A 21,282-nucleotide genomic window follows, 5' to 3' on the forward strand; every position below is an offset into this window, starting at 1 on the left:
TCCCTTTTGACCTCCGAGGAGCCTTTCTGTGCATGTATACTCCGGAAGGTCTCCTTGACCTCTAGAAGGAGAAACATGTGGTCTCTTATCTGGGCAGAGCTTAGCTCCCCCTCCTCTTCATCTTGGAGTATCCATCCACAGGGGACAAACCCCAGCTGCTCAGCCTGGGGCCCATCTATCTCCTGCCTCAGGAGAAGCCTGGCAGACTGGGATCAATATAGAACAGACAGGACCGAAGGTCCCTCTGAGAAAATAGAGCCTGGGGGAAGAAAGTAAGGGCCTGAGAGGAAAGTAAGTACAGATAGTAAAAGGTTCAGGGCGAGAATGCTGAAATAGAATAGAAGCAAATCCTACTGAAAATGGCAAAATACAAGAGGTTGAGAGGGGAGTGGGAGATGCATTGATCACAAGCAGCAGTGGCCAGGGCTGGAGAGGAGAGGACAGTGACTTCAAGCCAGCAAGAGACAGGCTCACTACCCCTTCCACAGTGTATACACCACATGGTTTTATGTGTTATTGTCTCATGCCAGGACCTGGGACTTTCAGGATGGTTGTTTGCAATGTGATCATGTTCTATACTTTAGGAATTAATCATGCCACATCTGTAGCCCTGCTCTTCAGGATCTCAACAGCTGGTTCTGAGACGAAAATGCAGACTGCATGCAAATTTCACATGAGTAGCAGCCGAATGACCACTGGGCAAAGTGCCGGTACCAATCTCTTCTCTGAGATTAGCAGCTCGCAAAGGGTATAGTTTTAATTTTTAATTTCCCCCATAGAAATCACTCTGCAGCTGCAGGAAAGTATGTGCAAGACTGTATAATGTCCTGCCCTATTCACCAAGCCCCTGAAGTCCCATGATCTTGGGTAACAGCATCCTCTCTACCTGACTGTGAAACCAATGGTGGTGCTTTAAGTTTGCACCAACTGATCATTCTGTGTGAGGTGATTATGACAGCGGGGTTGTGTCCTGTTTCTGATTCTGGTACAACCCCCAGGACTGTACAAATCTCCCTTCAGTCCTGTGGCCACAATGAGGAAGGATGTGGGGAGAGAAGGAGGAAGGATGGAGGGACATCAGAGGGAAACAGCTAAGCAAAAAGTTAACAGAATTTATGAAGCAACAGAAATCATAAAATAAATTTGAAGATACACTGCAACAAAAATGGGCTATTTCATTATATTTCTTTGCTATTTTTTGAGCCAGAGAACCATAGCCAAGCCCACTTGCCTAACTCGTCTACCCCACCTTTTCCAGATTCTTCCGCACATGGCAAAATATGCCTGTGGATTATGAAGGTTAAATACATCCAAATCTCCAAACCTATTCATGTGAGGAAAAAAAAAAAAAAAAAGCATTCACCATCAGCCCCTTTCACTCACCCAGGGCATTCCTGTAGAAGTCTTCTCAATGGTTCTCAGATTTGCAAATTGTCTCCCATTCAGTTCCCTTGAGCAGATGTTTACTGAAAACTTCCGAGGTGCTCAGCATTAAAGAATACGGACTCCAGAGCCGAGATACATGGGTTAAAATGTAGACGTTGCCTGTTTGACAAGTTAACTTAAAAAACCCTTTCTTCAGTTTCCTCACAAGAAAAACATGGAGAACAGTAACACTACATCCAAGATTGTTGTAAGTATACAATGACATGATATGTGGAGAGATCTTAGCACATTGCTTGGCTGACAGTAAGTACTCAACCAATGCTTGATATTATCATTAATCCTATCAAGTGTTTACAGAGTGTATTATGTGAACATGCACCCCAATGTTCATAGCAACACTATTTACAATAGCCAAGACATGGAAACAACCCAAGTGTCCATCAACAGACAACTGATTTAATAAGAAGTGGTACATATATACAATGGAATATTACTCAGCCATAAAAAAGAATGGAACAAAAAATTTCACAATTTGTATGGAAACACAAAAGACCCCGAATAGCCAAAGCAATCTTGAGAACGAAAAATGGAGCTGCGGGAATCAGGCTCCCTGACTTCAGACTATACTACAAAGCTACAGTAATCAAGACAGTATGGTACTGGCACAAAAACAGAAATATAGATCAATGGAACAGGAGAGAAAGCCCAGAGATAAACCCACGCACATATGGTCACCTTATCTTTGATAAAGGAAGCAAGAATATACAATGGAGAAAAGATAGCCTCTTCAGTAAGTGGTGCTGGGAAAACTGGACAGGTACATGTAAAAGTATGAAATTAGAACACTCCCTAACACCATACACAAAAATAAACTCAAAATGGATTAAAGACCTAAATGTAAGGCCAGACACTAGGAAACTCTTAGAGGAAATCATAGGCAGAACACTCTATGACATAAATCACAGCAAGATCCTTTTTGACCCACCTCCTAGAGAAATGGAAATAAAAACACAAATAAACAAATATGACCTAATGAAACTTAAAAGCTTTTGCACAGCAAAGGAAACCATAAACAAGACGAAAAGACAACCCTCAGAATGAGAGAAAATATTTGCAAATGAAGCAACTGACAAAGGATTAATCTCCAAAATTTACAAGCAGCTCATGCAGCTCAATATCAAAAAAACAAACAACCCAACCCAAAAATGGGCAGAAGACCTAAATAGACATTTCTCCAAAGAAGATATACAGATTGCCAACAAACACATGAAAGAATGCTCAACATCATTAATCATTAGAGAAATGCAGATCAAAACTACAATGAGATATCATCTCACACCAGTCAGAATGGCCATCATCAAAAAATCCACAAACAATAAATGCTGGAGAGGGTGTGGAGAAAAGGGAACCCTCTTGCACTGTTGGTGGGAATGTAAATTGATACAGCACTATGGAGAACAGTATGGAGGTTCCTTAAACAACTAAAAATAGAACTACCATACGACCTAGCAATCCCACTACTGGGCATATACCCTGAGAAAACCATAATTCAAAGAGTCATGTACCAAAATGTTCATTGCAGCTCTATTTACAATAGCCAGGACATGGAAGCAACCTAAGTGTCCATCAACAGATGAATGGATAAAGAAGATGTGGTACATATATACAATGGAATATTACTCAGCCATAAAAAGAAACGAAATTGAGTTACTTGCAGTGAGGTGGATGGACCTAGAGACTGTCATACAGAGTGAAGTAAGTCAGAAAGAGAAAAATAAATACCATATGCTAACACATATATATGGAATCTAAAAAAATGGTCATGAAGAACCTAGGGGCAAGATGGGAATAAAGACACAGACCTACTAGAGAATGGACTTGAGGATATGGGGAGGGGGAAGGGTAAGCTGGGACAAAGTGAGAGAGTGGTATGGACATATATACACTACCAAATGTAAAATAGATAGCTGGTGGGAAGCAGCTGCATAAAACAGGGAGATCAGCTCGGTGCTTTGCGACCACCTAGAGGGGTGGGATAGGGAAGGCGGGAGGGAGGGAGACACAAGAGAGAAGAGATATGGGGACATATGTATAACTGATTCACTTTGTTATAAAGCAGAAACTAACACACCATTGTAAAGCAATTATACTCCAAGAAAGATGTTAAAAAATAATAATAATTTAAAAATTAAAATTTAAAAAAAAAGAATGGAAATTGCCATTTGCAGCAAACATGGATGGAGCTTTTCATATTGAGTGAAGTAAGTCAGACAGAGAAAGACAAATATTATATGATACCACTTATAAATGGAATCTAAAAATAATACAAATGAATCTATATACAAAACAGAAAGGGACTCAGAGACATAGATAACAAACTTACAGTTACCAAAGGGGAAAGGGAGGGGGGTTAAATTAGGAGTATGGGATTAACAGGCACAGACTACTATACATAAAACAATGAGCAATAAGGATTTACTGTATAGCACAGGGAACTATATTCAATATCTTGCAATAACCTATAATGGAAAATAGTCTGAAACAATTATATATATATATATATATATATATATATATATATATATATATACACACACACATACATACATATATATATAATTGAATCACTTTGCTGTACACCTGAAACTAACACAATATTGTAAATCAACTATACAATAAAAATAGTAATACAATTCTTGCTCTCAGTCTTGTTTGGAGTGACAAGAGAATGACACAAGATTAGTGATAAAAACAGGCATAACGTACACTGAAATGTGTAAGTAATCTGAATGAGAAATAACTGGTGTTAGCAGAGGTTTCATATGTGATTTGAGCTCACAAGAAGTGGAAGGGTTTAGCTAAGTAAGAAGGAAAAAAAACAACATGGCAGAAAGAGGATTTTAAATAAATAAAGCATAAGATAGGAATGATTGTCTAAGACAGAGGGAAAAAAGGAGAACCAGATGGGCTCTGAGCATCATGCTGGAATTCAGGGAAATTGGATGGAAGGATTGGCATTCCAAAGCAATACTGCACGAACACTGAAATGTGACAACTCTGTCTTGGTGAGCGCAAGACACACCCTCTGACACATCAGAGAGGAAGTTTGGTGCTGTGCTTCCTTCTGTGAACTTTCTCCAGCCTCCCACCATGCCATGAACTCCTGAGAAGACCATACCTTATTCTTCCTCAAAACCACAGCTCCTCGCTGTGAATGGCATGAAGGAAACATTCAATAATTTGTACAATTCAAAGAAATGGAGGGAAGAGGGGAGAAAAAAAGAAGAAAAAGAGGGAAGGAAGGAAGGAGAAAGACAATTTTCATTTTGGGCACAGGTCAAGGTAACATCCAGCTCCAGGAATGGAGGGTATAATCCGGACGGGACAGCCCGCAATTTTCTATGGATATCCATGAGTTTTCACTCTTTCAACTCACTATTTTCTCTGCTGATTGAGCTCGGGTTGCAAATTAAACTATCTGCTCTTGCTTCATTTTTGGTGACTGTCCCAAGGTATTCCGTTGAGATCAGCCCCAGTCCTAAGGAGGCAGGTCTGTGCACCAGCAGAATATTGTCTGCTACTTTTAATGTCATCAGGCAGTTATGTGCTAAAAGACAAGCTAAAATAAGAGTGCAACTGAGCAATGAGATGAAAGCTGAGTGACTTCATGATGGGAAACAAATGCAGCAGAACAGACTTCCCCCTCTTTCCCTTGTTCTGTAAATATGAAATTTACTAACACTCCGACTTGCCACAGATAGCTGCATAAGGCTTGAAGTATATAAATAGTGGCTGTGAGCTCATCAAAGTTGAAGAGACGGGGTGAAAAATCGCAGGGGTTAATCACAGTTCCATCAGTAAGGATCACCGGCTGGAGATTGTGACTGGCTTCAGTGAAGAGGAATGGGTGCTTCTTTGGAAGAGACAAATTTCACCAAGTCATTCCAAGAGCAAAGTGGAGAGTGAGGAAACAGAAAAATCACTCCCCCGTGGAAGCCTTTCTGCCTCTTGTTTAGCAATGATGGAGTGGCCTCTTTAGGTTTGTGAAAATGAAGGATACAGACACGATTATTCAATTTGTGATTACCTGTGCTTTGCATCTTTCTTATTTCAGAAGAGTTTCAGTTCTTTTCAAAACTCCACACACAAACCACCAGGGCTCCAAACCACAGAGCAGAGAGATTGTCAGGAGTCCTACCAAGGCAGCAGCGGGGGGGAAAAACCAAACCTTCACCCTCACGTGTTTCTTTTTTGCTGTTGTTTTTTAAATAAAGCTGCAATTGGCCTGGCACGATCTGATAAGTGTCTTATTATAAACTTGAACATCAACGGATGGTAGAAAAAAAAGATGAAACTTGCAACTAAAAAAAAAAAAGAAAGACATAAAGAGAAGGATCTGAATGACTGGCAGTTCCCATTTCTTTACAAGTGTTAAATTTCAGTCCCCTGACACTACCACATGTTTCCTGTTCACAGATAATTTGTACAACATATTTTATCATTCAGTTTTAGACACAGTTGAAAGGCTTTTGCCTAAGGCTTGGAACACTTTGAAAACTGTATACCATTTGCAAGGTTTTCTTCTGCTTCACTGTGCAATTAGGTGACTGTCTTTCTACAGACGTCGAATTTATCATTTATGGGATTGTGGATGCATGTGTGTGTGTGTGTGTGTGTGCTTAAAACCAAGGTGAATTAGAAAATGAATGGGAATAACCTCCAGAGGAGGGCTAGAGAAGCAAAACGGAAAAGACTGGAGCTCTCCAACAGCAAGTGGGTTTTCTCTCTTAAAGAAGTTAGGTTCTAGAAGGTTTTAGTTCCAAACGTTGTTTACATATTTACTAGGCTCTGCAGTCTCCACGAGTAGTTAAATCCTGGTGTAACAATCCTAAAGAAATCCAGTCTCATTAATCTCTGTGAAAGCAACTGCAGGACCTTTGGTAGCATCCCGCATCTCCTTTGCCCTGTCTTGCCTGCATCTCGCAGTTTGCCTGCGAATCACTTATGTGCTCAGAGCTTCCCCTGGTGGAAGTTGCCCGCAAAAGGTGTTCCAGCCAAGGAGGGCGAATCTGGGACTGGCTCCCAGGAGCGGCCTCCACGGAGCGTTCTGTCGCCCAAGAACAGAGAGTACATAATGTGACTGGGGGTTCTGATTGAATTTCCTATGCGCTTCTGCGTTTTACATAACCCGAATTTTAAAGTCAGATTTGATAAAAGATAACTTATTCCCGTCATTATGCCACTTTGTATTTTTCCACTGAATAATGCAAACGAAAAGAGGGAGCGAGGGAGCCTGATCCAGCCCTCCCAGGAAGAGCTTGACTTTCCTGGAGGTTGAATTCCGCACCCATCGTTATGCGGCGAGGCGGTTCTTCTCCAGTGTTTAAAAACACAGCAATAAAACGGTTGTGGGCGAGGCTGAGCAGCATTGACTCTTTTGCTGGGAGAGGATCTTTAGGCCTCCATCCGCACTTTTAAATGCTTTTCTCTTCTCTTCTTCAGACAGAGACGACGTTTCCATGTTAATTTCACTTGTAACGTGTTTCTATAATATTTGTTAGCCTATAAATCCTAGATATATGTGTTATGTTTTAGGTGATAAAGATTTTCAAGGCAGGTTTTTGTGTTTTGTTTTTTAGAAGGGTTTAGAGAATTGAAAAGAGTCCATTAATAAATGTGGCCACTGTCAATAATGATGACTAGGATGACAGATCTGAAATTCATGTCAGTAGGGGGACAGAAGCAACAGTGTTTGAAATCTATTTAGAAAATCTTCACAAACCTAAAGCAAAACTTAGCAGTAAACAGCAGGGGCTGGGGGGAGGGCAGAGAAACCAATTTGCTCCATCTGGTACTGTTACTGGTTTCAGGAGACACTATCGGTCAAATAACACTGACTTTTTGAAACAACTAATCATTAGATTTAAATAATTTTATAGTCCGTATCACTCTGAATGCTAAGCAGGCTAGACACGCCAGAAACGTGTTCTGATGTAAATCTATTGAAATAATTGTAACACACTTTCTGCGATTATACGCTTATTACAGATACAAAAACAAAAAAACAAACACACAATTATATTCAAAGATCAAGTCCACCTAACCGTTCAATGACCCTGTCGATTCAGAAATAGAAGCTGGACCACAGAGAGCTCACAGGTCCCCCATTCACATAGGCTGTTTGACTCCCTTGCTTTTTTGACAAAACATTAAGGATAATGTAAAATGAAGCCACTTAGAGACGCTATCCTCTGTAAGTAATAGGAAAGGCCGATGAACCCTGCACAGACATTTGTTAGATTTATACATGTGCCCGGAGCCAAGACTGAGGGGTTTGGGTCAGTCAGAGTGTCACTGTAATCATAATTTACGGAAGGGCAGCAGCTGGCCCAAGCAGCAAAGACACCAACGCTTGAAAGAGCCATCTGAATAAAGTGTCACTTTCCTTTTGAAACCCATCCAGGATATTTTGCAATGACATAGACTTTTGGACCCAAGAAATCAGGACAGTTTAAGTCATCATTTTATCAAAAGCCTGCCGTCCCTAGGGAGGACCTGCCTGCTGCCTGCTGGACACTGCGACCTCCCAGCAGGACCACTCACAGCGCTTTCCAGTTTCCAGAGGACAGGACACAATTCCTGCGCACATGCGCGAACCCTATTACCTTTCTAATCAGCTCAGCTCCTGAAGAGGCCCTGATAAGTGATTCCACTGTTCTTTACTAGCCAAGTGGGGATGGGGAAACATGCGGGGTGGTCTCTTTTTAGACTGTCACTTCCTTAACATATGGCCCAAGTAAGAGCAAATCCTGAGAGATGGGAAAACAACATCTCTTAAAGATCTGATCATCTTATCCATATGGAGTTTGGAGAAAACCTTTAACCATGGTGGTTCAAAGATACCTACACCTAATAGGCAGTCTCCCCTGTGCTGAGCTCAGGGGTGTACAGGAAGTGAGGAGGAGCCTTCCCAGGCACGTGAGCAGCTGAATTCACTGTAAGAATTTCCCGGGAAATTGAGCCACCGTGGGCTGCATCTAAAGTAGGACTTTCAGAATTCTGAGTTGAACTTATTCTTGCCACTGACTTTCTATATGACCTTGGGCAAATCATTTAACCTGCAAGGGCTACCAGAGCAGCGTGATTCTTGGTCTAAGACGCAATTTCAGAACAGAAGCTCCATGTTAATTTTTCCTCCCTTCCCCTCACTCGATCTCATCTTGGCAGTGCTCTCATGGTGCTTTTCGACTGACCTGCCTGCCCGTAGTATTAGGAGGCCTCGTGGCTCACGCTGGAGGAATGTGCAATGTGCCCCTGGCTGGTTGGGGGCTCTCCTGACGCTGGGACAGGCCTGGTTCACCACCCACGTACAAGTGTGCAGGCCTGAGCTCCTCGGCGGACTAGACCCTGCTCCCCTCCCTGGATCACCGTGCAACTGACTGAAGGTCCTGGTGTCAACCCTCATCTTACTCCGCGCTGCGTGTCAGCCCTCATGCTCTCTTGGCACACACAGAAACCAGTACCACCATACCTCCCAAGTGCGGGGCAGCAATAAAGCATCCTCCTTAAAAGCTCCGCTTGGGTGGGAACAGCTCTGGGTTCAAAGCCTGCTGTTGCCCTTTACCAGGTACGGGACCTTCAGGTACCCTCTGAAAACCCTCATCGTCTCTGCTATAGTCGGGGAGAGGAACAGCCCCAACCCTGAGAGTCCTGAGAATTAAATGACGTAACATATGCAAAGTGTCTGGCACATACGTGATACTCAGTTATCTCTGGCTGTTATATTTTTACATATGTCAATCATCCCTGTTTCTATAGGACTTGTGCACTCAGATCTCAACCCTGTAGGGTCCTTAAGCGCAGGATTCTCCATCCTCCCCTGTAGAGCTGTGAAAATGCAGCAGTAATGCTGGAGAGGTCGCATGAGAGCTGGTCTCATAGTCTCCATTTAGGGCTCTTTCCCCCAAACCATGGGCTGCCCCTGCCCTACTCAGGCTCAGCACGTGGCGGTGAGCGCATTCTCCAATCTTCTGCCCACCCCCATGGTCATATGGCTACGTGGGAGCTCAGGGTTCCATTTTATTCTTACGTTCAATGTCTACTAGTCAAAAAGCTTTTCTGTTTGGCTTGCTGCGTTTGAGTTCAGTTGAACAAACTTCTACTGGGCTCAGAAATCTTGGCACCTGTGCCATCCTGGGGGTTAAGGGACAACAAAATGGCACGGCGACTACAAACAGCTGACTTAGGATCTCATAGCGAGTGGAGAGCAATACGGGGATTCAGACCCAGGCCTGTCTGAACGAAGCCTGGTCACTACCTTGGAGTCAGTGGGAAGACAGGCAACATGCCTAGATGATTCTTGTAAGGATATCGACTGCTAAGTACTGCAGGTGACACTGAAGCACAGAGAAGGGCCCTCAGCCCTGCCTGGTTTTACAGGGATGGCTTATGAGCTGAGACTTTGGTGGGTGCATGAGAGCGAGCTAGGCGAATAAGGAAGGGTGAGGCGGGGGGGGGGGATCCTGAGCAAGGTGATGGAGATACAGAACAGCATGGGGGATGGGGGGGGCAGTGGACAGAATTATCCACAGGCAGTATTGCTCCGTCAGAGGTTCTCAGACTTGGGCATGCATCAGAATCACGGGGAGGGCTTGTTAGAACACAGATAGCAGCTGGCTCTTGAGTTTCCTATTCAATGGGTCTTGACTGGGCCCAAGAATTTGCATTTCTAACAAGAGACCACACTTTGAGAGCCCCTGGCCTGGGGCACAGAGGTTATAAAGTCAGGCTGTAGAGGAGATAGGAGTGCCCTTATGTCCTCCCAAGTGGAGAAAAGTAGAAGGTCCCTGCTTCTCTCTTCGCATCCCCTATTCTGGCAAGAGCCGGATGCCTCAGGCTTCCTTCTCTGGCCTGAGAGTGAGGATGGAAATTCCTCACAGGACTGATGCTCTGGGTTGAAGTCTTGGCATGACCTCCCCAGGTGTGCTATGCAGATCCACCAGGTACGTGTCAGCTCTTGGGGGCACCACTGAACACAGACTCGTATTCATAAATCTTGATAAAGAATCTATGGGCTAACAGCACACACCTGCCTTATAATTGAGCAAGTGGAGAAGGTCCCTGAGCGATTCCAGAAAGTGGTGGCCTGGTGCCACTTTGGTGTCATGGGGTGGAAACTGCACCCGCCAGAGACACAACCTAACCACCAAGTCTCAAGCACTTAGTGAACCGAACTCAAAGATGTTGAAAACATTTTAAGATCCTTCTAAGAATGCCATGTAGAGGGACTTCCCTGGTGGTCCAATGGGTGAGACTCCACGCTCCCAATGCAGGGGGCCTGGGTTTGATCCCTGGTCGGGGAACTAGATCCCACATGCGTGCCGCAGCTAAGAGTCTGAATGCCGCAACTAAAGATCCTGTGTGGCACAACTAGGACCCGGTGCAAACAAAACAAATAAATAAATAATTTAAAAAAAAAAAAAAAGAATGTTCTGTAGAAACTGGGTCTATTAATCTTAGCATCTTCCATTTCAGGTGCTGCTTTCAACCAGTTCACAGATTTTCCCTACATATTCTGCAACTATATTGGTTTAATAGTACTCAATTTGTGTATCATTTTGGGAAAGGATTTTATACACTGAATACTTGTTTATATTAAACTGTACTACTTTTTTCCCCTAAATCTGAATTTTTCCAGCTAACAGAACTTAGCGGAGCTATGAAAATTAATAGTTTTTTCAATGAAAGTCTTCATCCAGTATCACTCTATTTGTCAATTCTCATTGGCTGCCTGACAAAAATAATCCAATTTTTCCTTTCTTTGGAGTATTTCTTTGATTACCATTCTTGGGCTTTATAAGAAAATGATTAATATGGTGACTTTTTTCCCATGAGAAATGCAATAACTCACACTGCATTGCACAGGAAGAAAAACAGAGAAATGGAAACACAAACTACCGAATGCTTTAATAAAAGTAGACCCTAGTGGCCCTTATGTCCCTTTAAATGCTTCCAAAATCTCTAAAGTTCATTAGAGGTCATGTCGAGTGGATTGCATTTTGTAGTGCTATACCCTATGTGTCTTTAAATTCGGACTTGACACATTCAATGTATTTTAGGCTGAGAGTAAATTCAAACACTATGTTTCTTCTCACATTTTCTCAATATAATCCTTGTAAATGTGATCCTGCAGTGGGTACCTTTTACCTCTTGGTTGAGAGGTCAACATTAGTTGAATAATCATAAATAAATGTTTCCTGAGAACTCTTTTCAAACATATAAAGCCAAGAAGGGAGACAAACTGCTTCAAAAGCTTATGAGGCACTGTCCTAGCTCATGAATTTCAGGCTCATATCTTGTGTTTTTCAATACGATGTTTTGTCCTAGAAATTTCCCCCATGTCCAGGGAATGACTGACACAGTTCCAAGCAATAATGAGATACCTAAGGTGTTAGTAGAGAATGAGTGAGGTTTGGTGGGTAGAAAACACATTCAGCATCAGAAGATCCACCTCTGAGCTAAACATCACTCGTACCAGCTGTGCCCTGGACAACCCCTTCCAACTTTCCTCACCTCCAGAATGGAAATAACAGGAAAACAAACCTCGCAGGATATACATATTGCTAAGTAAACAAGAAAGTGTATGCAAAGAACTTTTAAAAAGTAAAGCAATTTATAAATGTAACAGGTTATCAGACTTGCCCATGGTGTTAAAAATCCAATGGGCTTTAGAAATTCAACACATAGACTAATAGATACTGTTTTTGTTGTTGGACCAGAAAGGAAATTCTAAGTATGAATCCCCAGCTTTCTTTAGTCCCTTCCCTTCCCTATTGCTAAATGGAGACCATCTCATCTTTGTGTGTCAAATGCAGCATATGTGAAAATACCTCACGATCATCTTTCACAGGAATTCTTTCCAAGTGAGAAAGCAAGTAATGGGGTCACGGGCTTTCTGGAGTAATACAACCCAGGTTTCCAGTGTGATTTTGATTAGCAAATTCTGTCCCCAGTCTTACTGTGTGTGGGTAAGCTGCAGTCTGTGATTTCATGCACACTCTAAAGGGAAAAGAAGGAAACTTAGAGATAGGTATTTCATAACTGTTCATAAGAAAGGATCCTGAAGTTCTCAAGGAGTCACTTAAGATAGCCCCCTGCTAACCCACGCTAGGTAACTAGTCATAACGCAAATGACAAGTCATGAATTAACAGACAGTGCGGTGCACATTGGCGTCACTCGCATTCTCCTCGTCCTCCTCTTCAGTACCCGTGGTGAAAGTAGTAAAATGCGGGTGCACTGGTCTCTTTTGTTTTGCTTCTTAAAAAAATCCAATTCACACAATTTTCAGCCCAAGCCAAGCTTTCTTGTGGAAGATTTCAGTCTATATTGAGAAACACTTCTATTGTCCTCTCTCTCCTTTTCTGTGGTTTTCAAGCCCTGCACTAAAGTATTAATGAGCCTGAGAACATATACAAAGTATATATTCCTACTATTAAACTTAGGTGTTCTTGAGCCCAGATTACCTACTTTACCCCCGATGTCACCTGTTTACTAGAGGGCCTCTGTAATTCATGTTGGCATTAACGAAAATAAGAAGTATGGGAATAAAAAAAAAAAATTTTTTTTTTCAAGTAACTTTGATTTAATCTGAAGCCTTAAGCAAACTCCAAGAACTAACAACTTCAGCTACTCCAAAATTAGATCTCATCTGTAAATCATTAGGGTCGTTTTTGGAGCAAAACCAGAAATTTTTATAATACCTTCTGATTTGGCAGACATCACTCTGCCTATAAGTTAATTTGAGTGGTATTGCCATCGAGTTATTTGTGGCTGGATTGCATATAGCAGCAGAGGGAACAATTTATATTATCTTGGTGAATAAGCAAGAAATTTTCCATAGCAATGCTAGAACAACAAATTGGCCGATAATTAAGCTGGTCTGAATTCAGAGTGTCCACAAAGGTCTGGGATTCAGCACAGCCCAGTATTTGTCTCATTTCTCTATAACGTCTAAGAGTTCTCTCCTAGGAGACTAATTTGGGAGCAGAATTTGGTAGATCTGGTTACAAAAAAGTACATCTCTGGCATATAAAATATTTTCAAGCGCTAATTCCAAAATGAATATAGGAGACACGTAAAGAGAAGCTGAATAGAGGAAATGATGCCATGAATTTCTCTACAGTAAGAGGCTCTTTGAATAAAATCTCATATCCACACACACATGCATGCACACACATGTGCACACTCACATTCGCACAGGTTAAAATCATGCACTCCAACCTCCGTGGGTGATTTATGAATTGCTAACACCCCAAGACCAGGGGCAGAAGAAATTGCTTTCTCAAGGTAGCAACTATTTGGAACAGCAAAGACCTAAGCTTTGTGGCCAGAGAGGCCTGGCTTGAACATTAATTAACTGTAAAAGGCCAGCCAAGTCACCCAACCTCTGATCCTCAATTGTTTCCTCTGTAAACTGGGGGTAAAACACATACATGACACATGATACCTCAAGAAGAGTTCATGAGGTAATGTCCAAGAAGCACCCCTAACCTCGTGGGTGGTGCATGGTGGGTTTCAGAAACTGATGCATATCATTAGCGATGCCTGCAAACTTGACACATGGAATAGTGCAGCTAATTTCCCAACGAAGAAAGAAGTTGAGAGAAGGGATAGAAGAATTCAGTTCTAACTCATGTAGAACAACTCAATCCAAAGACAAGCCCAGAGTCTTTACCTTACTTCAAAATAACTGCTCACTTCTGTTTACCAGAGAGTAAATTTGATATTCTACCAAACTGTGAGTTACGTGCTGTAGAAATTAAAATAATTCACTTTTTCTCCATAGAATTCTGCAGTAAACTGGGTGGATACGGCAACTCAGCATCTTTAAGCTAAATATGGAAGCTTCCATCTCCAGGACCCCAAGCTAACAGAGAACTCTCATCTTTGTCTCTCTATCCTTCACCTCTGGTGCCCCAGTGTGCAGACAAAATTTCAGATCTACCAAAGCCTTGGTGGCTGGTGTTGATCAGACATCCAGCATGGTGAGCTTTCAACTGCACTGCTACACTCCTGTACCCGTCTCCTCATCTTGATGACCACTGTATTTTAGCTTATAATAGAAGTTTCTCAGATCCATCTTAGAATTTCAGCCCTTTTCAATTCTTTGTGCTGTGACTTTTTCTTTTTGCACCCTTTATGTTCTTCTTATCAGTTTTAAAAATCTGTAGAGGAGATGGCACTTCTGTATATTCTTCCTTGTATCCCACCATAAAGAATCAGCATGCGAGGGCAGGGATATTGCATGCTCTGACGCACTTCAGGACACTGTTGAGAACTCATTGTAACAGTAGGACATGGTACAATTTAATCACACTCAGGAAATTTCATTTCGTAGATGGAATGTTTGTTTCTATTTGGCTTATCCATATTCTGTCATTTCACTGTATCTCACACAAAACAAACAAAAAAAAATTGTAGGGTGGAAAAAAGAGAAAATCTGGGGGGAAAAAACGGAGACAGTTTTGCTGCCTAGATTCCAACTCACTGAATTTGGAGAAAGATTTGCTCCCCTAAATTGACCAAGAGTAATGAGGACCACATATGTTAAAGTGCAAATTTCGTTCCTAATCCTTCCCTCTTTAAACATTTGAAATGTACTGGGTGGGAAAAGGGGCTCCGAGTTTGATGTATCATCTGCTATAGAGCAGAGTTCATGTTGCTTCGATGTTGCAGCCTGGTGTGTTTTATCTGGTCTACATCTGCCCATGGTTTTAATAATTCAGTTCGTTCTGAGTTTGGGGCATATGTGTTCATCAAGGTTCTCTTTTGTTCAAACGGATTTTCTGTGACCCAAATCACAAGTTCTTCCTTTAACTGTGTCCTTCCAGTTCTGCAAAGGGGACATCATATTTTTATTTATAAGGACCTCCTCACCATTTTTTTTTCCCGTGGGTAGAAACAGAGGTAAATTATTTTATCTTCAAAATGTTTTCCTAATGTTTTAACATTATTGTGTCTGACGTCCTTAGGAGCATTCCTTAGAAGTGCATATTTCACTTAAAATCATCTAAAATCCAATTGCAATGGGCTATTAATCCTATTTAGTTTAAAGCCATGTTTAAACTTCCATTCACTTTATTTCTCACCAAGGGGCTCCAGGACCCTGATTTATTTTGCAGAACCACAATCCCAGGTTACTACTCCTCTTATACTATTTAGAAGAATCTCATGAGATTCTAGAACCTCCCAACAAAAAAATATATTTGGGAAATTATGTTGCTTGGCTAAATCTCCATGAAGGAGAATAAGAGTGTTGATAAGCATGAAAGTAAATGCTTCCTCCTTTCTGGTGGTTTCCATGAGGGTGTGTTGCCCCTAAACACCCTGGCCTTCTGCTTCACCCACAGCCCCTCCTCCTGGAGATGAAGTGAGTTACCTGACTCAAGACCGGAGACGAGCAAGCGGGTGCGGCCAGCTCGCCCTCCTTCCTTCCTGGAGCCAGGTCCCCACAGGAAGTATCATTCTGCTGGGCTCTCCCCTGCCATCTGTTTACAGAAGCAGACCCCCAGTAGGGACCCACGCTGCCTGTGACCGCTGGACCTCAGTAGTGGCAAGCACACTTTGCTGCACACCCAAGCCCTGTGCCCCCAAATCAGCTTTAGCAATGAGAAAGGAAATCGAATCACAGACCCCCTGAGAGCCCTCTCCCTCATAAAATGCCTCCCAAATCCAAAACATGCACACACAGTTAGTGATGTGCTGGCTCTTTCTCATCTCACTTCCTTACTGCCCAGCAGACCAGCAAACCCCAGGTTTGGACCCAAAGAATGTCACCTGAGGTTATAGATGGTCCCAGCTTTCACAGTACTTCCCAGCACCTAACCTATATCCCTCCCTTTGTTGCTCGAGTAGTGAATGAAGTTAAGGTAAATAAAAAGCACAGTGCTGTCAGCATAGAATAACATTTGGCAAATTCACAATAATGAAACAATATGATAATGGGCATTAACACTTGAGTTCCCTAGGACTGTCAGTGGGTGAGCTCATCCATGTGGCTAAATATTCTGGAATTCAGTGGGAAACCTGACAGCAGAAAGCCAGAGTTCAGATCCTGGCTCATCCTTTCACCTGAGGGATCAGATAAAATTTACTCCCTTCTTTAAGACATTTAATTAGAATTAAAAGGGAGGAATAGGCTACAGTCTAGCCTACTGTAGAGATCAGATGAGCTAATAAAGCTGAAAGGATATGTTACTATCAGTAATAGTCTAAATACTCAAGAACTAACACTTCAAATTAATAAAACTTTATTTAGTTCATTATTATTTAAATTTGAATAAAAATAATTGGGCAACTTTTCAAATTTTTCTAATTAAAAAACAAGAACATACTTATGGTAAGAAATTTAGAAAACAGAGAACAGCATAAGAAAGAAAATTAAAATCACTCTTAATTCTGCAATTCAGAAATATACTCTTATCATGGCAGGATCATTTTATCGAATTGTTTTCTGAGTATGGGACATCATATCAGTTCTTATCTGGCTTTATGTTTAAGGGGGCCCCCATGGTTCTCAGCTGGAAGTGATTTTTGCCCCTTTCTCTTCCAGGGGCGTTTGGCAATGTCTAAAAGTATTCTCTTTGTCATGTGTGTATTAATGAATAAAAGCAAGGAATTCTGCCTAAATATCCTACAATGTGCAGGACAGCCCACAATGAAGAATTTCTAGCCCAAAATGTCCATAGTGACCTAAACTCATATGACAAAGCATCAGGGCAGCTTTCCCTACCCGAAACAGCCACTGTTATTTGATGCGGCACACAAACACCATGGGAGGAGTAATATTTAGAACAGCATTTAGAAAACCGAATGAAGAGGACACTTGTGAGTCTCCAACCGCAATCTGCACTCCATTGTTCCACTCCAAATCCGTGACGTCAATACAACATAATACAAGCGTAATTAGAAAACAACATTCCCAAACTGTTAGCCACTTTGCCACACATCCGATTAGCTGTTGATATAAGTCATTCTCCATTATATATCCCCAAATTATCTGATTGTATTAACGATATTTATCCTGACATTTTCCTCCTATTATATGAAGTGTCTAAGAGTAGACCAGAAATGATTTTCCTTCCCAGTTTCCTCAAACTAAACAATAACCACTTCCACTTCCATCTCTTGGGTCCTCCTGTGCCCCTCTCCCCACCTCCAGTCCTAAGCTGCAATCCACTTGGGCACTTTGGTTTCACATTCTTTTTCCAATTAGGTTGGAAATACCTGACAAAGGAAATCAACATTTATTTCAAAATATGGGAAGACCAGGAATTAGAAAACCTGAATTCAGTTCTGTTTCTTATTGGTTACCATTAAATAGGTTCATTAATCTCACTTAGTGTCTTTTGTTTGGATATAAAGTGACCTAATAGTTCCAAGAACCACCCTGATGACCTCAAACAGTTGCTGGGAAGAAACTCTTCAAAGAGGAAAATGTGTCTTGAAATAGGTAACCAACAAGGACCTACTGGAGAGCACAGGAAGCTATACTCAATATCTTGTAATAGCCTATACTGGAAGAGAGTGTAAAAAAGGAATATGTATTTACACATATATAACTGAATCACTTTGCTGTACACCTGAAACTAACACAACGCTATAAATCAACTATATTTCAATAAAAATTTTTAAAAAAGGAAAATGGGTCTTGAAGTCTCTGAAAATGTTGAGCCACCAGACAAAGTACACAAAAGTGAAAACAGTGTGCTTACAGCAGGCGGCGTATAACGTGGCCCCGATGATCTGCATTTCCCAGGACTTGTGTCCTTGTAGTCCCCTCCCCTTGAGTGTGGGCTGGACATATTAATTCATGTCTAAGGATTAGAATATGGCAGAAAAGATGGAACATTAACATTTGGTTATAAAAAGACAGTGGCTTCTGTCTTGGGTGCTCTCTCGGGTCACTTGCTCTGGGGGAAACCAGTTGTCCTGAGAAGTGGCCTTGTGCAGACATCCACAGGAGCCTTCCAGCTGCCACGTGAGTGAGCTCGGAAGCAAAGTCTCCACCATCTGAGCCTTGAGACCCTTGCAGTCCCAGGTAACACCTTTGATTGCAATTAAATCTTCAGAGTAATTCAGTTGAATTTTGGTTTTAACAGTAAAATTAAGACAGATCCAAGGACTCAGGAGAAGAGATACAGAGGGGAGATTTTTTGTAAGTTCTATACTGAATTTTCTGACTTAAGTCCCTGGAGATCTGATCACTGATCAATACCAAATATTGAACAGACAAGGTAAGGCATTTGGTACGCTTGAACAGAAGGCGACTCATTTCCTACTGGCATGGAACTTCTGAAATTTTCAACAATGATGTAGGTTTGATGAAAGAGATGGTTTTTCGGCCTTTCTGCTACTCTGCATTAACATAGCATACTTGGTACAGTGCCTGTATACTTCAGTGATAAATGGCATTCGTGCAGCTTTCCCAAACGCAGAAGGAAAGATAATTAAAACCAAACATCTCATCTCAGAGATGTGTGAAGATTAATAAAATGATTCCTGTAAAGGTCCCTGAGCTTTTGGAAAGAAGAATACACCATACAACATATTACTATGTAGTTTAATTTGTAGTGATGTGAGGCAGTTTATAAGCACTTTACATCAAATGAAAAACATAATTAGTACTCCATTAATGCTTCAAAGGTCATTTTATATACAAGGCAATAAATGTAAAATTTGAGGATTTAATCATAAATTAATTTATTGCACAGCATATGTTATGTATATTAAGAGATATATTTTAGAATTTAACTAATTATAAAAATGATAAAATAAGAACAATGCAGGTAAGCTACTTGATTTTCTTCAATTTAAAACTAGATAAAAAGACTTTGAAGAATCCTTTACTGCTCTCTTTCTGTGTGAATTCCAAATTAAGGACAGGCTTCTGCAGACAAATACAGTTAAACGTGGAAAAGAACTTTCTTCAACTATGTTTTTGAACTTTCAATCTAGATGCAGTGGATGGGCTGGATTGGAGTAGAGAGAAGGTGTAGGTGAATAGATCAGTTAGGACTGATGCAAAAGTTCACAGAACAGGTCCTAGGGTCTAGACTTTAATGGTGATGGTGGAAGTGGAAAGAATGGAGGCGAAAAAGAAATATTATTTAAGAATTGTCAGGTCTTGTAACTAACAGTACAAAACAGAAAGTGGTCCTTCTGCTCTAAAGAAACTGCCAGTATGAAGACATGGAAGAGTACTGAGTCCATTCCAGCTGCTGTGACAGAACTCTACAGACTGGTGTCGTATTTATTTCTCCCAGTTCTGGAGACTAAATCCAGGATTATGGTACCAGCAGATTGGGTATTTAGTGAGGGCTTCTTGGTTCATAAATGGGGTCTTCTTGCTGTGTCCTCACAAGGCGGAAGGGGCTAGGTAGCTCTGTAGCACCTTTTCGTAATGGCACTAATACCACGCAATAGGGCCATGGAAGAGAAAACCACAGGCCCAAAATGGCATCACTTGTGCTAAATCCCATGACACCAAACCCAGAGGTCATATTCAACTTAAATGCAGTTTCGACCTTCCTAAGAAATGTAATCTTAATCAACCAGTCTGGAATTTTCTGGTCAGCAAGGGTCACGTAGGCCCTTTCCACCCTCCTTCCTTTAAAAACCATCCACTTTGGACAACCCCTCACAACACTCTTGTATTACACTTGCTAAATGGGGTGATGATCGATTCATGAGCTGCCTAATAAAGTCAATTAGACCTTCAAATTTACTCGGTTCAATTTTGTTTTCTAACAGACTGATGGCAGCAACAAGATCTGACGTGAACTTCCGACGGCCTTCAGGGAAAAAAACAGGAAACACAGGCGTGGCTCCCACAAACCCCATTTTGAGTTCACTGTCTTTCTCGCTGTTTCCAAGGGCCTTTGGTGAGGTTCTGTGGGTTGAGCTCTGCTCTCTTTTGCATCCAAGCTCCCGCTCTAATTGTCTTTTCAGACCACAATTCTCAGGTTTCTGAGTGGGAAACTCCAGCCCTCAGCTCTGTGCCTGGATTCCATGTTGGAAACTGCTGACAGTTTAGTCTACAGTTCTCCATTTGTTTGAAATCAGTCTGCAGTCCATATTCTGTGAGGTTTGCTGGCTCAACCCTTTCTTCCAGTTCAAAGTACCATGGGAATTATTGGCGGTTACCAGCCAGGGTTGGATTTGGTTCTGATGTAAAAACCTGACTGGGTCTGGGATCAGACTGCATCTAATTTGAGCTGGACTGGGTCAGTGGGAGGCCTCAGGTGAATATTAAGTAAAGGCTAGTTACTAATGGGAAAAAAAATAAAGAGCCACAAACATTGGTGGGCACTGACCGAGCACTGAAAGGCTGTTAGAGTTCTCACCACCTCCCAACTCTGCAGCAAAGTCCCTCTTAGGTATTATTTTGGCTCCAAAAAACCCAAAGGCCTAGATAAAAGAAATGGGTTATTTATATCCAAAGAGTTGAGCATGTCACCTACCAGCACACCTGCTTATTTTATGTTTAAGAATTATAGTCCCCGAAGCTGCAGATATTTAGCAAAATGGCAAAGATTTACTAAAAACAACCTAGAATTGCAAAGGCCATTATGAGGAATGTTCCAAATAGATAAGACAATATATAAAGTACACTTAAAAATGAGGGCTCCCATATTAAACAGAGTGAATACCTATTGCAATTAGTATGCAGAAGACTCCAAACGTTTTCAACATTCCAAGATAACTTCATTGAAAGATTTGTTGCAAAGGCTGATGAAAAATTAAAAGCACAAAAGTATCTAAAACAACACCTGATCCTCCCACATCTAACTCTCCTAGGGGTTCATTATCAAAACAGTGGCCCAGAAATTGATGTC

The 21,282-nt window shown here is 41.5% G+C and overlaps 1 protein-coding gene across 7 annotated transcripts in view; it reads right to left on the bottom strand.

Moving 5' to 3' along the window:
* The window catches only part of TMEM182 (transmembrane protein 182), a 390,855-nt gene that overhangs the window by 168,210 nt on the left and 201,363 nt on the right, over window positions 1-21,282 (bottom strand). The window lies entirely within an intron of this gene.

This window comes from Balaenoptera acutorostrata, chromosome 12, assembly GCF_949987535.1.
Source record: "Balaenoptera acutorostrata chromosome 12, mBalAcu1.1, whole genome shotgun sequence".
In the NCBI taxonomy this organism is placed as follows: Eukaryota; Metazoa; Chordata; class Mammalia; order Artiodactyla; family Balaenopteridae; genus Balaenoptera; species Balaenoptera acutorostrata.